Source organism: Miscanthus floridulus, chromosome 5, assembly GCF_019320115.1.
Source record: "Miscanthus floridulus cultivar M001 chromosome 5, ASM1932011v1, whole genome shotgun sequence".
Classification (NCBI taxonomy): Eukaryota; Viridiplantae; Streptophyta; class Magnoliopsida; order Poales; family Poaceae; genus Miscanthus; species Miscanthus floridulus.
In genome coordinates, this window is record NC_089584.1 from 110005061 (window position 1) to 110027479 (window position 22419).

General features: G+C 43.2%; 1 pseudogene; it reads right to left on the bottom strand.

The window, feature by feature from the left end:
* Nucleotides 1-366: 366 nt before the first annotated feature.
* On the bottom strand, nucleotides 367-3027 carry LOC136455108 (uncharacterized; annotated as a pseudogene).
* Nucleotides 3028-22419: the final 19392 nt, after the last annotated feature.

Here is a 22419-nt window from a genome sequence, read left to right on the forward strand (position 1 = left end):
TGCATATACCTAAAACAATAATGACGAACGAGAAAGTAGTCGCGTCCATACTGATGTTGTCGGCCAAGTCGCGGACATCAGTTAGGCCGCGTTTAGATGGCAAAAAATTTTGGCCTCAGCCAAAAATCTGACAGCTGCAGGTTTTGGCCAAAAACCTGAGATCCAAAATTTTTTGGGTTTGCTGTTTAGTTGCCAAAAAATTTTGGATGCTGTTCCTAAAACCTGACAGCTGCACCATTAAGGTCTCTCATGCAACATGCAAACACATGCATGCACCCAATGCATGCTGAAGCTTCAAACGCATGCATGTTGTTGTCTCTCATGCAACATCATGCATGTTTGATCACAATGACACAATAGATGTAATTAACAATTAATCATGCATGATTCATCCATAAAACTGTACTGATGCAACTGTACATATGCAGTACACATACATGTCCTCAAACACACAAAACTGTCAAGAATGTTTAGCAAAGCATAAGCAATCGAATCACGAAATTCATTCATCAGATCAGACTCATCCTCAACTTCCTCAGGGTCAGACTGATTCTCAGACGCTTCTCGCGGCACATAGTTATCATCACGGTCACACCTTGCAAAGTATCTATCGCCTATGCCACTTATCCTAATGAAATTATGCAGAGCACAACATGCAACTATGATTTGGCTTTGTTTATGAGGTGCGTAAGAAGGGATCCGATGCAAGATGCGCCACCTCATTTTCAAAACTCCAAATGACCTTTCAATGACATTCCAAAGACACGAATGTGCATAATTGAAGGTCTCCTCTTTACCTTGGGGTTCTGGGGCATCTCGATACTCCTGTAGATGGTACTTAGTTCCCTTGTAAGGAGCAAGGTAACCTAGCCGGTTAGGATACCCGGAGTCCACAAGGTAATATTTCCCTACATCAGCAAAAAAATATTTTACATTCAAGTAGTTGAACAAGAAGGACCCAAATGTGCTATCAGATAGGTGTGTACCTACAGGTGGATGTGGAAAGACATGGTTGTATGTTGTTGTTCCATCATTGAATACTCTCATGTCATGTACAGACCCCGGCCAACCAGCAAGAACAAATGTAAATCTCATGTCAAAGTCACAGACAACCATGACATTTTGTGTAGTCATGCCCTTGAGGCACAAGTGCTGCACAAACTTATCATTGGGCACCACACAAGGTACATGAGTCCCATCTATACCCCCTATGCAGTCCTTGAAGTAGGGATAGAACCTAGGGTTTCTCAGTCTAGAATGCATTGTTCTAAATTGTGGGTCGATAGGCTTAATAATGTCAGTAGCAAGCTTGACCATACACTTCAAAACTTTGTTTAAAATGTTGGAGACAGTCCCTAGTGACCTCTCAAATCTGTCCTCAGCTTGCCTAAAAGATTGTGGTGCCCCAATCATCCAAAGAAACATCCCTAGAGCCTCAACCGAGGTGGACTTAGCACTAGATTTCAGGCCATATGATTGTACTAAAAGATCTTACAGTCTATGGAACATAGGTGGGCTCATTCTAAACATGCTATAATAGGCCTTGCTATCCCCAAGCTTCCTCTATACCCATTCCAAACCAGTCATGGCAGGTTGCCTATACTCAGCCCTATTCAAATGCTTGTCAATGTGCAATGCATACTGGTACATAGCATATATAAAAGCATCATCATCTTTAGCATCCTCTAACTCAGCCATCATCATCTCTTGTAAAACATCCCAAGGGTCTACACAATGGGTTGCTGCTGCTAATACAACATCAACCTGTGAAAACAAACAAGGAGTAAACTCAGTCTTGAATCACATTACAAATCAATGTCATGCATGACTACGTTCACTGACATGTGCTAGTCACTCTCACCCATGCATCACATAGTTGAAATGGTCACCATACTTGAAGTTCACCTAACATTACTACATTTAAGTTGTTGAAATAAGAAACATCACAAACATAGTTGAAACACATATTCATGCACTACAGACTTAGTTCAAATGACATAGGACATGACTGACAATATTTCAGGACACCATTACGGCATGAACTTGAATTCATAGATGAAATAAGATAAGATGGTCTATGGGTCGACCGACGTAGCTTGCTCGATGATGATCATCCTTTCTTCAAGGCCGTTGGCAAGGAAGAAGTCCATATCACTTTCATTGTGGATGATGTTGTATAGCCCCCTGAACAATGTAGGAGTCTATGCACTTATACCCATCTCCTTTGCTATCTGGGTGACCCTGTCTATCTTCTGGCTAAGGGCGGACTGTGAATTGTGGGCCTCTTGCTTCCTGTGCTCAAACATGCTCTCCATCAGGTAGAGCTTACGGTTGGCAATTTCATTGTGTGTCCTCATGTTGTTGTCCATTGCCCTCAGTGCTGGGCTCTTGGACCTCTTGCGTGGGCTAGAGGTAGTGGTGCTTGTGCTGCTGGCCCTCTTGTTGCTAATGCTAAGTGGGGTGAGCTGGTCATCCTGTTCATCTACTGCCTCTTCATCGGAGCTTCCACCATCCAAGTCAATAGTACCACATTCACCAGCAACAAAAGAGGTGGAGCCATCTACTGTGTTTCTAGTAAACATTTTGTCCATTTGATCTAAGTACTCAGGCAAACCTTTCCTGAACTTCATCAAATCAAATTGCCCCTGCAATATGACATCATTTGTTATGCAGTGTTTTACTTAGTAAGTGCTGAAACATAGAAGAGATAGATAGACCATTTACGTTTGTATTTGCTTTCCACCATGCATCAGTGGCCTCAACAGTTCCATTGTCACTACGACCTAAGCCAGAGCCGTAGCGGAGCTTGTTACAGAATGCCTATTGGGCCTTCAGCTGCCTTAGCCTACAAGCAATCTGCTCCCTATCATGGACCAAACCTGTTGCTGCTTGGTACCTCCTTATGAGGTCCCTCCACCCAGTCTTGCTCATGACTCCCTTGGTACAATTGCCAATGGCAATTTCATGGCACCATATGTCATAGAACTTCTTAGTGTTCGATACAGTCTAGTTGGCCTTGTGTTTCATAGCCTAAACGATGCTTGTTCTAGTTCACCACATGTACAGAGATTAAACCATTTGGTAAACACTTAAGCTAGGTTAATCAATATCTACAACTGTTGTACCTTAAATTTGTATCATAGAACACTCATAGCACTAGCAACTAAATAATACATATAGCACCCTAGACATATGCATGTAACTCAGTAGATCTACTACTAAACAGAAGATCAAGGAGAAAGGGAGTGGAATTTGTACCGGGACTCGCGGGGCGTGCGTGTTGTCATCCTGATTGAAGTTGTCATCAAGAATGCCTGGCCCTGGCCCGCGTACACGCGCACTGTGGCCCCTGCGATGGCCAGACACGGCTCCCCATGGAGGAGACAGAGGAGGGACGAAGCCGCCTCCAACGGATGTTCCACCCATGCCTGCTCCTTGTCCTCCTCCACCGGCGATGCCAGTGTTCGACCTGAGGTTGCGCGCACTGTTGTGGGAAGGCACACGGATGGGGGTGGGAGCCATGGGGGGGACCTCATTGTCCCCCCGAATGTAGCCCACGTAGGCCTACATCTACGGCCAGTCCTCGCTGGCGTTGAGATCCAGTGACTCCAACCCTAGCCGGGACTGGTTTAATCTACTTGAACCTGAGAAGGTTTGCGCCGCATCGGGGAAGAGGCCGCTACTGCTGGCATGGCCCCAGGGATTATTGGGCGCCAGGAATTTCCTGGTGCACGTGTTGTTGCCGTGGCTGGCGCCGTCGATGCTGTGGTCGCCATTATAGCCAGCACCATTGATGTCGTCGCCGTCGTGTCCTTCCATCATCGAATGCGCGAAGGTGGTCCTCGATCTGGACTCCAATGGGGTGGATCTAGCGGCGGAGCTCGTGGATCTGCGCGGCGGCAGTGGGATGATGGGAGACTAGTGGCGGTGGGAGGGAGTGACCGGTGGCGGTGGGCTAGGGTTTGAGAGTGGATGAGAGTGAGGGATAGAGGCTAGTGTCGGGCGAGCATGATGAATGGATAAGGGGTGGGTGCGGGGTACCAGGCATCCTTCATGCCTCCTAAGCCACACAGTACCAGGCCGAACACCCCACCATGAACAGTACCAGGCCAAAAAATTTTGGGTGCCGTTTAGTTCCAAAAAGCCCAAAGTCAAAAAAATTTGGGCTGGGCCAAAATTTTTTGCGATCTAAACACGGCCTTAGCAGTCCAAGAAATCACACGTTGGCTGTCCTTGATGGTGAAATGAGTCTGCACATGTCATCATTGTTTTATCCTATAAAGAAGACAATGCTACTACAAAGCTAAACCACATGATACATATTGTTAATGTGCAATCAGAGCTTGAATTATATAATTTTCTTGAATTTTTTTGTGCATATCCTGATGGTTAAGCAAGACATTGTCCATGGACATTTTTTATTTTACACGCGGGTTCCACGATGATTCACATTGTGGTCTGTAAGAATTTGTGGTGTGCATCTTTTGTTTCATATTTCACCTAGTTTTAGATTTTGGTAGACCATATATGTGGGGTATGGAATCCGGTATCCACAAGACAAGACATAGGCCGCACCCTCAGAGGTGGCCCAGCCCACAACATCAAGACGTGCTCCGCAAGATATTGTATAGTACTAAATATGATACTTTCCTTGTAACCCTACCCCTCCAGAGTATATAAGGAGAGGCAGGGGTCCCCTAGTTGTCATCTACATGGTCATCTCATATTCAATACAATACATCAAAGACATAAGACGTAGGGTATTACGTCGATCAGATGGCCTGAACCTATCTAAATTGTTGTCTCTGCACCTTGTGTCACTATTCGGTTCCTATCACGCACACCCCCACCGACAAATCTACCATCGTGAGATACCCCTCGGTGGACTGCCGAGCATCTTCTATCAATAGTTGGCGCGCTAGGTAGGGGCTCATGTGCATTGATCCATGGTGGGCCAGATGGGATCTCAAGATCAACCACGGTGGTAGCAATTTGCCGGCTCGTGATAGCTAGCCAAGATATTCAGGATATTACGGCTTCACCTACTCGGTTCAACGTAGAACTACTTGGGAACGAATTCGATGCGATCAAGACCCAGTCAGGGACGAGTCCTGACTGGTTTACTTCATCAACATCCATCTCCTCGGATACTACAACTCGCCAACTCCTCCACCAGACCATGATGAATCAAACTAAGTCTTGCTTTAATACTCTTCTAAATATTCTACGATCTTTGTATATCGCCGTAATATTTCTCTGAGCCGTTTTCTCCATGTTTGCTCTCCAAACGATTTTCCAAACCCCCAAATAGTCATGTTGATGCTCGGACGCCTCTAGAGATGGCCCTATCTCTGGCACCTCCCTACACGTGCACAAGCATCTGCCCTCTGTGTTATGGGTGGTCGGCAGTGGCTCCTTAGCGACGCTTTGTTCTTCCTATACGCACACAGGCTCCATGCTCCGCGTTATGGTTAATGGGCCAGCAAGGCTGGAGACTTAGCTACACACTAACTAGTCGGGCGGTTTATATTAAAAATAAATACATCTTCACACCAACTAATCGCCGAGCTACATATGCTATTTCATCGCCATTGCTGATTCTTCTCCGAAGTTCATATATTTTACATCATGTACTACCCGTTCTACATATTTGTATTGCAGGATCATCGTACAGGTGATTGGACCACCTAGTGCTTAGACTTCTCCACCGATCAACTGGTCGGACCGCTAGGTTCATGGACTTCGTCACCGACCAGTTGATCGGACTATTCACCGGTCACTTCTACTCAATGCTCACTTCGTCGCCGACTAGTTGACTAGACTATCCATCACTCGTGCTTCATTGCCAGCTATGTCAGGGGCTCCTTGGTGCTCGGATATCGCCAGCTACACCGGGGGCTCCTCAGTGCTCGAATATCACCAGATACGCCGGGGACTCCTCGGTGCTCGGACATCGCCAGCTACGTCAGTTACTCATAGGCGCTCAGATTCTTTGTGCTCAGAGACTAAGTGGGCACACTTCACCCCACTTCACCTTGCGGACATCACCAGCTACGCTAGGGACTCCTCGGTGCTCGAACATCACCAGCTATGTCGTGGACTCCTCGGTGCTCGGACATCGCCAGCTACGCTAGGGACTCCTCGGTGCTCGAACATCACCAGCTACACCAAGGACTCCTCGGTTCTCGGACATCGCTAGCTACGACGGAGACTCCTTGGTGATCAAACATCGCCAGCTACGACGGGGACTCCTCGGTGCTCGGACATCGCCAGCTACACCGGGGACTACCTCGGTGCTCAGACGTCACCAGCTACGCTGGGACTCCTCAGTGCTTAGACATTGCCAACTACGCCAGGGACTCCTCAGTGCTCGAACGTCGCCAGCTACGTTGGGGACTCCTCGGTGCTCGGACATCACCAGCTATGCCGGAGACTCTCTTGATGGCTGGATCTTGCTATGCCTCATCGGTGTGTTATCAAGCTGCTCCATGTTGTTCAGATCAGGGTGCTGATCTTGGGCAGCACGTCTGGGGTCTTGATATGCGTATGTCAGATGACGTCGATAAGCTTTCAGACTTCTTTTTCTTTGACCATGCTATAAGATTCATTTTTCATCTTCCAGTAGGCTTGGGGACTAAGTGGGTACACTTCACCTTATGGTGAATGTGCGCTTTTCAATTCAGGGCTCTGCCCGTGGGCTGGTTGCCTATTCGACCGGTCTTCTGCCTTTCTGACCCTGGCACCATGTGACTACGTCACCTACTGTCAGGCTCGGGGAGTAGCTGTTGGGGTATGGGCCCCGGTATCCACAAGACAAGACATGGGCCGCAGCCTCAGAGGTGGTCCAACCCAAAAGATCAAGGCATGCACGGCACTAGTCGACGTGCACCGCAAGATATTATATAGTACCAAATAGGATATTTTCCTTGTAACCCTACCCCTCTAGAGTATATAAGGAGAAGCAGGTGTCCCCTAGTCGTCATCTACATGGTCATCTCATATTCAATACAATGCATCAAAGACATATGACGTAGGGTATTACATCGATCAGACGGCCCGAACCTGTCTAAATTATTGTCTCTACGTCTTATGTCACCATCCGGTTCCTATCATGCGCACCTCCACCGACAAATCTATCATCGTGGGATACCTCCGGTGGACTGCCGAGCATCTTCTGTCGACAATATAAGATGCAAAAAGTTCTAAGCAAGGAGCCAAAAGGCAGAGCATGATTTTAGAAAATTTGGTTTCATATTTTTTTTGAGATAAAACATTTTTTTCTAAAAAATTCTTATATTAAATCAAATGTTGGTATTTTTAAATGACATTTATTCTAAAAAAATAATCACATTTTTTTTAAAAAAATATTTTTTATAATTTTTTTATAAAGTATAATTGTCTCCCTGAAATATCACAAAAGTCCTATTTACCATCCTCATAGTTGACCATCTTGACATGGCATCACGGAGGACTACTGATGTGCCGTGACGTCAGCCAAAACTACAATTAAAACTACTCAAGGAAGTAAATCTGAGAATTTGAACGGTTGGATGAGTCTAAGGATATGGTTTGGGCAAATAAGATTCACGCAATAGTGGAATGAGGTCAAATAGACTTTTTTCCGCTGTAAAACACCGATTGTCTTTGAACCATGCCTTTTCTTTTTTTAGTATATACTAGGAAATATGCCCACATGTTCCTACTTAACATAAATTATGTTAGCTATCTGCTGTGGGTACGCCCTATAATGGTAACTTTATGTTTAGAGAAATGTTAAAACTTATTTGGTTTGTTCCTTCTGTACCATTGCAATGCCAATGCAAGTTGGTCCTTTACTCAATTGATAATTTCAAAATGACATTGAATTTATATTTGTTAATTAGTATACTATCGTAGTACCACCTAATCTAATGTCTTTCAGGAGTACTTGTCTTCCATTAGACACTAAGTACTCAAGAGAGGACACTAAACTATGTAGTTCCATCGAGCACACCCCAAAGGAGAACTCAAAAATCCATATTTTGCCATCAGGATCATAAATGAGAGAATAAAGCTTACATCATTCTTAAGTCATTTCTTACATCACTTTATTACAGTACAGAATATTACCTCAATTGATTATAACAGCGGAATATAGCAATGTTATTAGAGTTGTAGAGGATACAAAGATTAATTTAATGACATGGTAGAGCATTAACATAATAGACATTTTTATACCAGAGATGCTAGCAGATTTTTCATCTTTTCTTATAAAAAAACTTTTGTGAGGGTTATAAATAAACACTACGGTCGTAGCATGAAAGGAATCCTCTCTGAGCCCACCAGGAGGTTTTCACACACAAGAGTCAGCTCTATGTATCCTCCGATCACTTGCAACATGGGAATAAAACCCTGAGTACTCGATTGTACTCAGCAAGACTTACCCGACATAAGGAAAGTAAAAGACTCTAAGGATATGCAAGGCTATCTGGCCTATGGGTTATTGCATCTGCAGGAAGCATTACTAAACGTGCATCCTTATATTTAATTTTATTAGCAGTCATCATTAGTTCATTAACTAACCATTCTATGTAAGCACCTATGCTACTTTCAAGCAGGTGGTGAGCAATCAGAACCATTTTACCAACTTTCATAGTTCCAGTTCTTACTACGGTGCTAGACCATAGCCAAGTCGTACCATCTCACAGAAATGGTGATTCATGAATCAATGTATCCTAGTTGGGTACTCCAAAACACAAGCCCCGTTTGTACCCCAGGCACAAACAAGACCAACCAATTCCACTCCTATCGAGGGGTCCAGGTCCCCATCCAAACTTGGACTCTAAGCCCCCACACTTAAGACCCGGTCTCAGTATGGTGCTTAGACCTTCACCTTTCCCCGCCTCCAATCAGTCGGTCCGAAAAGAGCTGAAACCCACGATAAGTGCATAAAGAGTCTTCCTGCTCCCATAAGCAAGTATGTGCTCATGATAATAAATCTGTGACCTAACTACCATTCACAGCAATGAACGGTCCTCAATCGACATAGGCGGAACAAGCGTAATCCGAGCATCGATCGAATGCCTAGCCAAGTCTAGATCTAAGTACTATTCTGCCCGGTCTCCAATTATCATCCATATATATTTTATGTGATAGTAATATAATAACAACAATAATATCTTTTCTATCTCTCGTGAGTGACAGGTAATCACTCGACTTCTACCGAATCCTATAGCATAGCAATCTACACGATCCTAACATACTAGTAGGACTCAAAGGATAAGGATATATATATGCAAGTGGGTTTTCATTCAACACCTTAAAACTTAATGCATAAGCATAAAATAAAGTACAGAATAACAGGGATTATGCACCGGGGCTTGTCTAGGTAAGATATAACCAAAAGTTAGCATTTCATCATGGTGACACAATCATCAAGGCACCATCATTTCCGCTACTTGAGTCGACTCCCTGATCCATCATTATTCCTATTATGATATACGTGGATGCAACGCAGCGACGTAAATAATCAACGACAACCGCAACTTTTAAAAATACGAATATGCTCCGCAAGCTAACGAGCTAGCTTTAATGACTAACATACTAGTCTACATATCCACGTCATCAAGTAATGCTTCGCCTCCAAAAAATGTTCTAGTTTTAAAATCCCAAGATGTTTCGGTATTTTATTGATTAAATATATATTTTCAGACTAGGGCTCATTTAGCTACCCTAGCAAACTAATTATTATGGAGCTACAAAAATTATAGTGAGCACCTAATAATGTTAGAATTTACTGTAAAAGTTTTAGGGCCAACACTATCACCAATTTATCACAACAATTCCTACAAGTTTATATCTTACAATATTAAGCATCTTAATTAATTAGATAACTCCTAAAAATATTATAAAATTATGTGAACAAAATATACTAGCAGATAAATCATGATTTTAGAAACTGAACAAAATTGGTTTCATAATTTTTGATTAACTACACAATTTTATACTGAATTTACAAGTTTACCTTAGAAACTAAATTAGAAAATGCATTAGAAAAAGAAAAGGCTGGTAGCAACCCTCTCAGGCCTAGTAGCCCAGCGCGGCGTGGCTACACGCGCATCGTGAAGGCCCAGCATGGCCCAAAGCCGAGGCGCTCACGCACGATGGCAGCTCTACAGAAAAGCCCCCGTGATTTTAGATAATAACATGACTACTATGAGCACTATTTCTACCGTCAGTAACTTTGCAACCAAACCCTCATATGTTTTCATCTTTACCACGGGGAGGTCCCTAGGAATCCCCACTCGTGCCGCCGCTGCGGCCGGCGGCATAAGGCGGTTATGCCAGGCAACCTAGGCGTTGTACGACGGAAGTAATAGGCCAACCATCATCTATAGCTAAACGCACAAGGATGGGTGGCGGCTAGTGACTCGAAGGCACAATGTCGCGAGCTATAGCGGCGAGCGGCTATCCACGGTGGTGGCGTGACTATTCTGGTGAGCCTACACCCTCACATAAAGGTAGAGATGGCAGAGAAGCATTAGTAGCTCACCGTGGTGCACACCCTACTGACGGTTGAAACAGGGGAGCACTACGACGGTTTGGCCATGTGCGATCGAGCGGGGCGGCGACGCTCTGTGATGGACACCAGTGCATCACCCCACCGACGACGAGCACCAGATAGAGGGAGTCAAGGCAAGCTCAAGATTATGAGCAATCAAACTGCTACCACTCCTACATGCCTTACCTCCAACCCCACCGATTTGGCGGCACCCATGATCGGCAACGAGCAAAAGGCCAATTTGTCGGTCGGCAGGGCATGACCGAGTTTGAGGGAAAGAAGATGGCTGGCCTACTTCCTAAGCTACCCGCTAGAGTCAGGAATTGAACGGTGAAGCCGCTGGCGTGAGGCGAATTGGAGGGCAGAAAAGCATAGCTCAAGCTGTGGTCATGCCATGGAGAGGCACACGAGTGAGCATGAGCGGATTAAGACGGGCGACTACGATCGATAGCTGCAACACGAGCACATGCACACAGGTGATGAGATAGTGGAGGGTTTGGCGCGACGCGCCTTAATTGGAGTGGCCAGACCCGAGCAGGGCTCATCGGCTTCGGCTAGCGGGGGCAAGTGAGGCAGGACGAGCAGAGAGGCGTCGCTGTCACCCTATGACTAGGGTCGGTTGACCCAGACATGGTGGGCGGCGACATGGGTTCGCGGTAGGTGAGATGCATGGCAGAGTGATTGCCACGTCGACACGGCGACAATGGCCACGACCTTGGCCCGACCCTGCGTGTGGCTCAGCGGTCAAGATGGCGCATGCTCGCGGCGACAGTGGGCGCACATGATAACCGCACCATGATGGCGCCTCACAGCGTGGCCGCGCCGCGGCTACACCGGCGTAGCGCAGTGGCAGCACATCGGCATAGCGCAGCGGTGCGGCACAGCGCTGGTGAGCACGTGAACCAAAGCACGGCTCGTTCAGCCCGACCGAGGTGGCCGCGACCCACTCGGTCCAACGCACAGCACGGGCGGCGACGAGACAGCCACTGGCAAGGCCACGTGTGGTGCGCGCGTGCAATAGTACGTGCACCCCCGCGCGACGCCGTACTCCCGAGCACGGTGACCACGCACACCGGACCAGCCAGCCCGAGGTGAGGTCATGCACGAATTTTAAAGCACGTCTAAAAACTAACCTAACATAGTTGAAGCTAAACTATCTCGACCATGCTAACGATGGTACATCAGTCTACCATAAGGAGCAAAAAACACAACATTGACCTTTAGCTGGATTTTTCAAAATTAATTCGCCAACATGGCATTGTCACACTGTTTTCCAACTTAAAATTTCTTTCAAATCTTGAGCAGAATTTGACGTCAAGTTCCATTTTCAAGCCATTAGAAATACTAGCTAATCATATTATTTTTCTACAGCAAGAGTTGCATTGTGTACTTCAAACTTTATTTAAGTATCACACATGTTCTATATTATTTTTGCTTAATAAAAATTGATTTTTAACCCTACTTGATACACATGAGCTATTGAATCAACATTCATTTAACATTTTTATTGGTTATTTTAGGCTCAAGAAATTTATCAACACCTTCTATCACATGCATTATTACATAAACACGATGCTCATGACATGATTTAGGTGTTGATTTAGGGCGTAACACCGAGGGTGTTACATATACGCATTCATAATTACTTGTTGAAAGCAATGTAGATGTGATGTTGCAATATAAAAATGCTAAGTTCAAGAAGCCGACAAGATAAATATCTGATTCACCTTACCATACACAGCTTGTTAAGGGATTCATATACAAATTAAGATATGGTTGTTGTACAAATTGCAAATTCATAATACTTTGAAGTTTCAAAATATCTTATTAATAAAAAGAACAGGTAAGAAATATGCATACTTCACACATCGAATGAATATTAAGTTGCTACTTTTTTCTCCCTCAACAAATAAAAAATGGAGAATATAAAAAACAACATCTACCATGGACTGCATGGTAAATTCAGTTCGACAAAGAACTAAGGGTCTATTTGGTACAGGTATGAGTTGTATGAAAAAGTTGTTAGGAGCTATGGGGTATTGAAAAGCTGTTTTGAGTTATGTACCGTGGAGAAGTTATAGATGTTTGGTTGAAACAACTATGAAACCAACTCCTTCTATCTTTCTTAAGACAACTGTAAAATAATTCTCTATTTCCGACCATTTGAAAAAGTCGAAAGCTAAAATCAGAGTCAAGATGCTGCAAAAATTATATTACCTCAATCCTTGAGACAGGCAGCGGCGGTGCAAGAGAGGTAGCGGTAACATCTTTTTTTTTTATCGTGGAGGAGGAGGCGGCATCACGAAGGAGACAACGTTTGACTCGACTTTTTTTTTTTGACAACACGTTTGACTCGACTTGAGCTGATCCGAGAGACGTGCATGCGCGTATTAGGAACCATGGTCATCCCCGTCGATACTACAGAGTATAGCGTAGAGAAATACAAGAAGTGCAACCGTCACACATAAAAAATGACAAGTTTATACACCGAAATAAACAAAATATAAGATGTTGGGGTAAGCTGCACCCACCTTTCTAGTTGTTGTACGATGAACACAATTTACTCCTTTTATAATAGTTGATACTTTGTCTAGATTTATAACTACTCCTTCCGTCTCAAAATAAATACACATCTCATTTACTAAGAAGTTAATTTTTTTAAAGTTTGACCAAAATATGTATATAAAAATATACTTTCCTTATCTAAAAAATGTATATAAAAATATACTAATATTTATGATGTACAACAACTATTATTAGATCAGGTATAGAATATAATTTCAAGACAAACTTATTTAGAGATACAATTGATACAATTTTTTATATTTTAGTCAAATTAAAAAAATTTAACTACCGCATAAGTGAGATGTGTATTTATTTTGAGACAAAGTGAGTATCTGTTAACCCTTGTTTTGACTTTTATAGATATGGAAGGGCTAGTGTCCGCACTTCCGACTATCGGAGGCTTCTGGACGCTGCTCCCCGTTCGAACGCATCGGGCCCGCGTAACAAGGCCATATCAGACTTGAGTGCGCCCGCGCTCACCTAGCCTGCTGATGAGCGCCGAGAAGCCATCTGTCGGTCACAAGCGCCCGCACGATGACCCATAGCGGCTCCCCAGCAACAGTAGCAGGTGGCTGTGGCAGGCCGCTGTCCCCCAGCCACCGAGGCCATTGCAACATGTGCTCCTTGTGGCAGAACCTCCTAAGAAATCGGGCCCACGTGCACCTACCGTTGTCTTGACAGACCTCGGATAGCGTACACGAGTTCCCAACAACTCAATAGGTCTGTCGGGTGTCCTCGGGAGACCCGAATCATCCATGATTCTCTTTTCAAACAGGATCCCAATCACAGACATTGCAGATTACAACAGTTTATTCAAATATATACCAGAGTAAAAGATAGCGGAAGTCTTAAGATAACATAGTTACAAACCAGTTGTTTTCAAACTTACAATACCATAAGTGTCATACAACCATAGTAGCGGGATAATATTACATTAACTTTATTTATCATACAAACTAGTGCCTTGTCCAAAGGCCATTCATCACTCCTCATCGTCGTTGACTTCAAACACATACATGCAGCAGGGACCAAAACAAGCCTACGCATGCGACTCACCTGCAACAAGGGTTAACAAACCCTGAGTACAAAGGTACTCAACAAGACTAACTCGACGTAACGGGGTGTAAGACTTTAGAGATGCAGGGGTTTGGGACAAGGTAAGGATGTAGCAAAATTCAAAGTACTTTGCCAAAAGCTTACTATTCTTATCCTATTTTTTAGTTTTACCCCTAAGTCCTTTTAGTTCATTATCTCAAACTAAATGTACATTTTCCATATTCTATTCCTTCTCATTTCATTCTTTTCTCATGTTTTAGTAATTCACCAGTCCTGCATTGCTTCTGTAATGAATCGAGTCTCCATATCCACAGAGCACCGACAATTCGAATTGATTCAAGTCCCAGCTGGGGATTCCTTATCACACGACATATGTAGAACTTAATCTTGCATATATCAACCTCGCTACCAGATCCTTCTATACTAAGCTGTCTCCACGCCACCCGAGAGCACAGCACACCTCAAATCCGGCCACATTCCAGCCACGAGGGTACACGCTACTCCCGCCATCTCTCCACTCCCAGTGCGTGGGCATTCGTCTTAGTATCGGATTAGCCGAAGTAGGCTTACCAGAGTATGTGACCAGTACTATAAAGTGTCTCGTTCAGAAGATCCACAATGAGTGGCCTTTAAGCGACATAGTCGGCAACATTACCCAACATTCAAGATAAGTCACCCGACTAGTCTCTAGTTCATTCTACCTTCTTTCTTTCTTTGGCCAGTATGCCATCTTTGATCAGATCAAAACTTTTACTTTGAAAGCCTACCATAAAGCATACTAAGCATTCTACGCCTTTGTAAATGAAAACATCTTCAAGGATGGTAAACAATTAACAAGGTAGGCAATGCATCAAGTAGGTAACATTTGACATATCAACTTAATGCAATAAGTAACATAGGTGATAAACTTTTCAAAGTAAACAAGATAAGGGCTTAATGCATAAACCGGGGCTTGCCTTCGTTGATGATCTCAGGTTCCGAATCAATACCACGATTATCGAATCCCGTGACAACCGGGGATTCTTCCAGAACTTGCTCAACTAGAATCATTTTGTTCTTGGGTTCTACATGAAATGATAACATATGCTTTAACCTGATGATAATGTAAACATGATGCTTTCACGGTACATGAAATGTAAAAACACCCCGCAAATGATTTTATTTCATGGTACAGTTGCAAGCCAACAAAACCAACTTGCAATCCTACCATCAAGAACCACACATGTGACTTGACCAAGTGGATCTTGAAACCCTACTAGTCACAAAAAATGACCAAAACAAGATCCAACACTATTCAAACACTTAGGGTTTGTCTTTATCTATTTTTGAATAATTTGGAATTAAGCCCAAAAATGAACTTGTTCCAAATGACCTAAAAATTTTATGTAAGATTTCTCATGACAAATTAGTGTACCAAAACAAATTACATAATTTTTGAAATTATACAGTGACCTACAAAAATCATGGAAATTGCACTTTTCAATTAATGGACTGAATATTTGAACATTAAAAATTTATTCAAATTTCAAGTTTCAAATTTTTAAATCATACTAGAACATGTACAGAAGCTACACACAAAATTTCAGAATTTTTGGAGCTATCATGAATTTCCTACAAATTCCCAAAGTTTCAGCACTATTCACAAATTTAGAAAATAAAAATCTTCACTGTTCTTCTTCCTCACTCGCATTGACAGGCTGACCCCACCCGTTAGTGACTCAAACATGTCATGACGGCGCTGCCCTCACTGACCGGCCGCAAAATGCGCCGACAGTGACGCTCCAGCGAAGCTGACCTCACCAAAATGATCTACACCCTACTACGAACCCATCCCCGTCCTTGGAATGGCAGAAGATACACCGGAGAAGACCCCACGCCGGCCATGGCGGCATGAGCACGTCGGCTCACGGCGTAACCCCAGCAAGACTGTGGTAGAGTCAAAAGCGAAGTGAACTTCACATTCAGTGGCTCACCACGGTCACATCGGTGGGCTTGGTGAAGGCGGAGATGGTCTAGAATGTCCTAGCCACGTCGAGACGATGCTGGCGGAGCTCCAGCCGGGCTCGGGGAAGAAGCAGTTGCGCCGGGTGACTCCGGCCAACCCAAGTGGCATAGACAAGCCGCAGAGAGGCGCAAGGCCGAGGCGATCACGTAGGCGTAGCTGGGCACGACGGGTGCTGCTCGAAGGAGGCTACGGCAAGCGACGGAGCAAGCTGGTGGCGGAGCAGAGTAGAAGGGGAAAACGGGAATGACAACGGCGGCGGCTGCTATTTATAGCCGGGAAGGTGTTGCCCAGCGTCGACAGCGCATGCCCACGCTCGCCACGGCACCGACTACGTGTCAACGTGCGAAGAAGCGGTGAAATCCGATCAGCGTTGACCTCCACGTGGCGCCGGCAGCAAGCAGAGAGGTGGAGGTTGATTTTTGAAATAATTACAGAACTGCCACTGCGTCCATTTTTCAAATTACTCACAAATTTTCTAAAGAAGTTGAAAATCTCCAAAAATGAAAGTTGTTCAATTTTTCAAACTCTACAACTTTGCTTCTAGAAATATTTTCAAATTCTGCCTCTATTTTGAAATTTGAATTTGGGGTGCATTTGAGCATTTGAATAAATTTCAAAATTACTCCAAATTTTATATGTAAACTTGAAAAACTTTGAATACCAAAGTTGATCTACATAAAATAATCTCCAACTTTGCTTTTTGCCTCAACCCCAAATTCCACATGGATTTTGAATTAATAAAAAGGGGCAAAAAGGACTTTTATAAATTGAATTTGAATTCAAATTTGATTTGTCTTCCTTTTACTTAAATTTTGATTTTTGACCAGTAACATGGCCCATTAGGGTTATTTGAGTCAAATGACACATGGCCTCACATGATCATATGAAATTTAACCCTTGTGGTCATGATCTTTATTTAGGGTTTTTGAAACACATCACATGAAATAACAACATTATGAAATAAACCTTATTTAGTGAATGCATTCAAAACTTTATACTATATGAATGCTTTGCAATGCACATGATGACATGTCAATTTTTAGTGCTAGGTCAAAACACCAGAGGTGTTACAACCCTTCCCCCTTAAAGAAATCTCGTCCCGAGATTTAAAACTTAAGGCTAAGTAATGGAAAAGGAAATGTGTCAAGCTAACACAGTAGAACTTTATTCAAAAAGGCGAGTGAGGGGGTTTTCCATTCTGCTAACAAACGAGACAAGTTACAATATAGACAAGGTATTGCAACTAGATAGAAGCGAAGAAGTCAGGAAAATTCTCCTCTAAGTAATCCTCGGACTCCCAAGTAGCTTCATCTTTAGTGTGTTGATTCTATTGTACTTTGTAGAACTTGATCGTACGTCTCCGAGTGACTCGATCTTTCTAATCTAAGACTCTAATGGGGTACTCGACATAAGTCAAATCAGGTTCCAATTCTACATCACCAAAGTCAATCTCTTGGTCAGGTACTTGAAGACACTTCTTTAACTAAGATACATGAAATATATCATGCACCGCTGATATGTGATCTGGTAGCTTGACGCGATAGGCGACTGATCCACATCGTTGTTGGATTTGAAAAGGACCTACATAACGGGGTGCCAACTTTCCCCGAATCCCAAAACGATGAACTCCTTTCATCGGTGATACCTTAAGGTGGACATAATCTCCCACTTTGAATTCTAGCGATCGTCTCCTCTTATCAGCATAGCTTTTCTATCGGGATTGAGCTATCTTCATATTAGCTTGTATGAGTTTAACTTTCTCTTCAGCTTCCTTGACCACATCTGGTCCAAAGAACCAACGTTCTCTAGCTTCTGACCAATTTAAAGGTGTTTGGCACCTACGGCCATACAGTGCTTCAAATGGTGCCATTTTAATGCTCTCTTGATGGCTATTATTATACGAGAATTCAGCTAAGGGAAGGCATTCATCCCATTTAGCACCAAAAGAAAGAACACATGCTCTTAACATATCTTCAATAATTTGATTTACCCTTTCAGTCTGTCCATCTGTTTCCGGATGATAAGCAGAACTACGGATAAGTTTAGTTCCTAAAGACTCATGTAGACTTTTCCAAAACTTGGATATGAACAATGACCCTCTGTCAGAGACAATGGTCTTGGGTGCCCCATGCAGACTAAAGATTCTATCAAGATAAATCTTTACATACTGCTCCGCTCGATATTTATCTCTAACTGGTAGGAAATGAGCTATCTTGGTTAGACGATCAATAGTAACCCATATTGAATTGTAGCCTGCAGATGTCCTAGGCAACCCTACTATGAAGTCCATACAGATATCTTCCCACTTCCAAGATGGAACTGGCAATGAATGTAATGGACCTGTAGTCTTCATATGAACCACTTTGACTCTCTGACAAACATCACACTTGGCCACATATTGAGCTATTTCTATTTTCATTTTGGTCCACCAATATCTCTTTCTCAAATCATGATACATTTTGTTGCTACCTGGATGAATGGAGTATCTTGTAGAATGAGCTTCATTAAGAATTTGCTTTTGCAGATCTAGATTTTTAGGTACTACCAATCTATCCTTGAACCATACGACATCTGATTCATTAATCTTGAAACATGTTGGTTTTCCATATTTGACTTTATCCTTAATATGGGCTATGCCCTTACTTTTCTATTGAGCAGCAATGATCTGATCTTTGATAGTGGACTCAACTACAATATTGGACAGGGAACCTTGTTCTATGATTTGTAAATTCAGATGCTCCATCTCTTGACCTAATGTTCACTGCATAGGTTCTACAATCAGGCAATGACAATGACTCTTGCGACTCAGGGCATCAGCAACCACATTAGCCTTGCCCAGATGATAATGTACTTCTAAATCATAATCTTTGATAAGTTCTAACCATCTTCTTTGCCTCATATTCAACTCTGACTGAGTGAAGATGTATTTCAAACTTTTTGTGATCCATATAGATATGACAGACATTGCCCAATAAATAATGTCGCTAAATCTTGAGTGAATGGACAATAGCAGCTAATTCAAGATCATGGGTGGGATAATGTTCCTCATGCTTCTTGAGTTCTCTGGAAGCGTATGCTATGACTCTGCCTTCTTGCATAAGAACACAGCCAATACCAATTCCAGATGCATCACAATAGATATCAAATGGCCTCTCGATATCCGGTTATGCTAATACTGGTGCAGTTGTCAGCAACTTCTTCAATGTCTGAAAGGCCTCTTCACATTCTGTTGACCATACAAACTTTGTTTGATTTTTCAGCAATCCAGTAATTGGCTTCGCAATTTTGGAGAAGTTAGGGATAAACTAACGGTAATACCCTGCCAACCCCAGGAAACTATGAACTTGATGAACGGTGGTAGGTGCTTTCCAATTAAGGACTTCTTCTACCTTGCTCGAATCAACAGCTATACCTTCAGCAGATAGCACATGACCCAGAAATTGTACTTCCTCTAACCAAAATGCACATTTGCTGAATTTGGCATATAGTTGGTGATCTCTTAACCTTTGTAGAATAATATGAAGATGTTCCACATGTTCCTCTTTACTCTTAGAATAGATAAGAATATCATCAATGAACACCATGACAAACTTATCCAACTTGGGCATGAAAACTGAGTTCATTAGGTACATGAAATGAGCTAGGGCATTGGTCAGCCCAAAAGACATGACTAAATACTCATAAAGACCATATCGGGTAGTAAATGCTGTCTTCGGCACATCTTCACGTCTGATCTTAATCTAGTGATAGCCCGATCTCAAGTCTATCTTTGAGAATACCTTAGCTCCTGCAAGTTGATCAAAAAGCAAATCAATTCAGGGTAAGGGGTATTTGTTCTTGATGGTGACTTCATTTAATGGCCGATAGTCAACACATAACCTTAAGGTTTGGTCCTTCTTCTTCACGAAGATTGCAGGGCATCCCTAAGGTGATGAACTAGGTTGAATGAAACCCTTGTCTAACAACTCTTACAGTTGCATTTTTAATTTTGCTAGTTCTTTGGGTGGCATCCTATATGCTCTTTTGGACACTGGTGCTGTCCCTGGTTTCAGATCAATTCTGAACTCTACATCTCGGTCTAGTGGTAGACTAGGTAGATCCTCGGGAAAGACATCCGTAAACTCACATACCACTGAAATTTACTCCTTCAACACTAGTTGCACAGACTGTTTCCAATGTACTCTTAGGAAAAGGAAGTTGGATGAGAAGTTGTGTTTTGCTGTCGGGTACATTTACCCTTATGGTTCTATGTAGGACATCTATGATAGCCCCGTGTTGAGTTAGCCAGTTCATACCAAGGATCACATCTATATCTTGATCCTTTAATATCAGCATATTGGTAGAGAACTCGTATCCTCCCAAATCAATAGGTACATGCTGAACTACCTCCCTTGTATAGATTCGTCCCCCAGGCGACTGTATATGATAGGGTTCTTTTGTTTCCCCAATAGCTATCCCATGCTTCACAACAAATGTATGATTGATGAATGTATGGGATGCACCAGAATCAAATAAGGTAATTGAAGGATGCTTAGCAATGGGAAACATACCCATCATAACTGGTTCTCCTTCTGGAATAGATTCCACTTGAGCATAGGATACCCTTCTAGTTTTCTTCTCAGCCTGACCCTTCTGATTGTTCTGAGCATTGCCCTTGTACTGATTCTGAGCTTGATTAACAGGGGCTTTGGGTGCATTAGGATTGTTCTTCCTAGGATACGGACATTCTCAGGAAAAATGTCCGAGTTTACCACAATTATAGCATGGAAAATTGTGATTTAGGGGAGTAGCATTGCGGTTTGCATTATTTGTATTATTCTACTGCTGTGGTGCTTGATGAGTATAAGGCGTATTAGTTGCAGGGTGAATAAAGATCTGTTGCCTGCTTTAGCCTTGTTGTGGGCGAAATGGTGCATGGCCATGATTCTGAGGATGGTATATGATCTTCTGATGCTTTCCACTCGACGATCTGGAAGCAAATATTTTCTTCTTCTTCGCCTCCTTGTGTTGGCGGTAATTCTCCTCTAAAGCGATAGCAATGTTGATTGTCTTGTGATAAGATGCATTACCACAAGTTGCCATCATGGTCTAAAGTTTAGTGTTCAGGCCTCTAAGAAAATGATTCTTTTTCTTCCTGTCAGTATTCACATACTCAATAGCATACTGCGACAGGTGGTTGAAACACCCAACATAATGCATCACCGGGTGCTCCTCTTGCTTAAGAGCCAAGAACTCTTCTAACTTCATGGTCATCACACCGTCTGGAATATAGTGTGCCCTGAAGGCATCCTTGAATTCCCTCCAGTTGATTTGGTGACCAGCAGGCTGTACTGCTACCAAATTTGCCCACCAGGCACCAGTAGCTCCTCAGAGTTGCTGTGCCACAAACCTTGGTTTTTGAACCTCGGTACAGTGAATCAGCTTGAACTTTTGCTCTATTGTCCTAAGCCAATCATCAGCTTTTAAAGGCTCTTCTGCCTTGGAGAACACAAGCGGACATGTGTTAGTAAAATCCACATAGGTTGACTCGTTATTTCCATTATTACGATGGCCACGATTAGGGTATGGTGCCTGCTGGTTCTGCACCAACTCCCTTAATAGCCTAGCATTCTCTGTCGTTGTGTTGACGAGTGCGGCTATGGCATCTGCTATAGTCGAGGGCATTGGTGGAGGATTTGGGCACTCATCATCGTCATGCGAGCCACTAGCACCAGTTCGGGTGATAGGACGAGGCATCTATTAGAGAAACACATTTACTTACATTATTCTTTATTGAAAGCATTTAAAAGGTTTCATGCTACATAGGGTCCTTATTTATTACATGTCTTGTATCCCACAAGACAACCCTGGTTTTCTAGGAAAGCAGTAAAGGAACTACTTCTACTCCAAGCTCTCAGTCTTTGGCATCCCTGCCCATATCGGATGAAACCTCATCTTCATCTGAGAAGTACACCAACTCCTCAGGATCCTCCTCTTCATTCTCGACTTCTCCTGGAGCTACAATCATTTCTTCATCGGTAACTTCACCATCCCCATGAGGTGGATGAAGTTGAGCGTACAACATGTGGACATTCTCATGAAGAATAGCATTGTCCATCTCTAGGTCCTCTACGTAGAACTCCAACTCATGGATGCTTTCATTGGCCGCATCCTCTCGTGTCCAGGCTTCATTCTGCAGCTCCATGGTCATGGTGATACCCCTTTGCATTTCCGCCAGCTCTTCTTGATCTTTGGCATGAGCTCGACGAAGAGT